Source organism: Rhinopithecus roxellana, chromosome 17, assembly GCF_007565055.1.
Source record: "Rhinopithecus roxellana isolate Shanxi Qingling chromosome 17, ASM756505v1, whole genome shotgun sequence".
Lineage (NCBI taxonomy): Eukaryota > Metazoa > Chordata > Mammalia > Primates > Cercopithecidae > Rhinopithecus > Rhinopithecus roxellana.
The window spans coordinates 104,655,605-104,659,216 of record NC_044565.1 but is presented as its reverse complement, the minus strand read 5'-3'; the positions used below and the strand labels follow the sequence as shown (position 1 = coordinate 104,659,216).

The following is a 3,612-nucleotide window of genomic DNA, read 5'->3' as shown; positions in this document are numbered from 1 at the left end:
TTTGCACATTTATTTTCGAAGAGCATTAGGACCTTGCTACTCCAAGTATGATCCCCTGATCAGCTGTGTCAGCATCACTGGGGAGTTTTTAAGAAATGTAGAATCTCACGCCTCACCTAGAATCTCATTTTGACAAGATCCTCAGGTGACCTGTGTACATATTGCAGTGTGAAAACCACTGCTCTTGAGACTGGCGTCCCCTCCCCATTTTTGTGTAATGTGCAATCATCTCCCACTTTCCTCCTTATGCCTGTGATGGCTTCCATAGAGAGCCAAGTCAGCAGCAAGGCATCCCTGGCCTTTGAAAATCTGGTCCCCATGTACCTCTAGCTTTAGTGTTTGTCCTTCTCCCACCCTACCCCAACTCTCCACTCCTCATGCTGGACTAAATGTGTCAGTTCCCTAAATGTGTCACGGCACTTCCTGGATATACACTAATCCCTCCCCAGTATCCCACCCAACAGTTATCCCACTTCTTCCTTGCTAATTAATAGAAGGTCAATTTTGTTCTGGGAGGTGATGGTTCTAGTTCCAAGTGATATGCCTAGACGCGTCTCATTCTCCATTGCATGATACTTTCCCCTTCAGCCTACCCTTGTATCTGGGATGGCCATGTACCTGAGCTGGCCAAGGATGCATACAGAAATACATGCTGCGGCAAGGGGTGCATTTAAAATACCTGGATAAAAAGAACCCCGTGAGAAGAAAAATGTATGTTCTTAACCCTTCTTTCCTACCTAAAATGTTGGGGTGTATCTGAGGTACACAAGCTATCCTGTAACCATGAGGACAAGCGTGGGGTCAAAGAGCCAACATGCTAAGGATGAGAAGCAGAAAGACCAAGCCAGGTCCTCAAGTGACAGTCTGTTTCTCTCTCCCCCCATTCCTTTCTCTTTAATTTGCTCCAAATTCATCCTCCTTTCATCTCTCCTTTAGTTGATGTAACATGGAACTGAGGTATGTTCTAGCCTGTTAGCTATATTACACTATAATATTTATTTATTTATTTATTTTTAAGTTCCAGGGTACAAGTGCAGGATGTGCACGTTTCTAACAAAGGTAAATGTGTGCCATGGTGGTGTGCTGCACCTATCAACCCATTGCCTAGATATTAAGGCAGCATGCATTAGCTATTTTCCTCATGCTCTCCCTCCCCGCACCCCACCCCTCAACAATACAGCTAAGCTTTTCATTATAAATATCACCCTGTCTCCCTAAATCCCCCCCCCACCAAATCCACCACTCTAAAATAAGAACAGTGGGTTTTTAGTTCCCTGAGGCTGAAATTATTTTCCCCCATGGGCTGAGCCAGCTAGCCCCCATCTAGGCAAACCTACCCTTCCTCTCACCTTCTTCCCTGGTTCTAGCTGGCTATGTCACGGGGCACCTTGCCTATTGAGGACTGATCTTTTTTTTAAAGTCTGTGGTTTCAGGGGAGTGGATGTTATGAAATAGAGTGAAAAGAAACTGAAGTCTGAATGTAGTGAACTTTTCCCTGCCCCTACATGTGAATAATGACTTGCTGATAGAAGTAGCTTTTTCTCTTTTTTTTTTTTTTTTTTTTTTTTTGAGACGGAGTTTCGCTCTTGTTGCCCGGGCTGAAGGGCAATGGTGCGATCTTGGTTTACTAAAACCTCCGCCTCCCGGGTTCAAGTGATTCTCCTGCCTCAGCCTCCCGAGTAGCTGGGATTACAGGCATGTGCCACCACGCCTAACTGATTTTGTATTTTTAGTAGAGATGGGGTTTCTCCATGTTGGTCAGGCTGGTCTCGAACTCCCGACCTCAAGTGATCCGCCCACCTTGGCCTCCCAAAGTGTTGGGATTATAGGTGTGAGCCACCACGCTGGGCCAGAAGTAACTTTTTCAAAGATGAAAAACAATCTAAGATTTATGGACAGGGCTGTTCAAAGAGACTCAGTGCTGTTTGTAGCCAAGGTGGAAATTTCAGATTCCTAGATCTATTGTGGATTGGGAGAAAGGAAGGAAGGGAGGAGTTGAGGGTGGGGCAGGGGATGGGGGGAAGAGAGCAAGAGGATAGAGGGTGGAGTTAGAACTGGCTGGAGAAGAACACAGGGAGGTCAGCGCTTTGGAAGGTTTCTTGTGCCCATCTCTGAGTTCTAAAGTAGCGTGAACATGACAACCATTTCCAACAAATGGTGGTGACAGAAACAAATGAACCCACTTTGCTGGCACTGTTTTTCCCTAAGTGCCATGCTGCACACACACACTTTCAGCATGGATGGAAGGGCGATGGGGACCAGCACTGCATATTGGAGATGAATGAACATTTTATCTGAAACTGGGAATTCTGCCTCTACAGGTTCTGACCCCTCACTGTGTGCTTGGGAAGCCACCAGAACAAGATTCCTGCTAGTTTCTGAGTCGAATCTGAAATATTTGGCCAGAAGCTAGATTGTGGTTGGACCAATCTCTTACAGCAACTCCTGCCCATTCCATCCATCCCCAAAGGCCAGCGGTGGTGGCGGGGGCACTGAAAGGCTGCTGGGAGCAGCCCCGGACCCCATGCATCTGGACCACCTCCTGGGCCTCGCGGGTGCTGAGCCAACATTTTTGAGTGTATATTTTAAAACCACAGCTTCAAAAGTATAAAAATAGTGTGAAAAATAAAAACAGGACTCACAATCAGAGCCTCAATCACTCTGCTGGTTAGAGAGGTTAGAGAAATAATAAAATTAGAGGAACCAAACCGAAAGCTTTAAGAGCGTTCCCTTGCTTGGCAAGGAGAATCCTGGGGCCAGACTCGTGCAGGGCCTTTCCCTAAGTGCTTAAAGCAGCTCGGCTTCCACTTAAAACGTCTGTTATCACTCCTCTCTCCTCCGGGGAGTTATTTATGAAGGAGGTTTCCCAGCTAGCCTGTCAAGCAAGGCATCTCTAACAGGGGCTGGGCAGGCAGGAGGAGCTGAATGAGAAGCCCACAGAGGCTGTGCTGTACGATCCCACTTCTTCAAACACGCCCAGGCTGTAACTCAAAACTTGAAAACAACCCAAATCCTTTTCCAAACACAAACCCAATGTCTTCTGTCAGGTTCCATATATTTTCCTAACTCCATTCCCCACCCCGACCCACTCCACAGCAGAAACCAATTTTCTTAACAGAGTGGGTTCTTGGGAGTTTTCTAAGTGTTCTCATTTGGAACAGATTAAGGGGGCAAGGACGATAACCTGATTTTTTTTTTTACTTTTGAAAACACACACACACACACACACACACACACACACACACACACACACACACACACTTGAGGGTCTGAAGCAGAACCACCACTATGTTCTATGAGTGGCTTTTAAAAGAGGGGAATTTCATTTTCTGGTGTGATGGAACTGGGTTGCTTGGAGAGCCCTTACCAACTCATCCCAGTGTAACCTGACCCCACAGGTTCATTGCTGGGGCCCTTGGGCTTGCCAGGAGGCTGAGCAGGGGACTGACCGAAGGAAGCTGCCCATCTCAAACCCTATGTCCACATTCAACTCCAAAACCAGGCTGTGCTACAGAAACAATAGGTCTGCCTGTCGTGAGCCACTCTAGAATGTAACATGCTCCACTCTGCTGTGATGGAGGCCTCAGCCCTTAAAAAGCTTAGTGTGGGTGA

At 46.8% G+C, this 3,612-nt stretch overlaps 1 protein-coding gene across 7 annotated transcripts in view; it reads right to left on the bottom strand.

Moving 5' to 3' along the window:
- Window positions 1-3,612, bottom strand: part of THADA (THADA armadillo repeat containing) — a 349,614-nt gene that overhangs the window by 26,859 nt on the left and 319,143 nt on the right. The gene's annotated exons all lie outside the window — the stretch shown is intronic.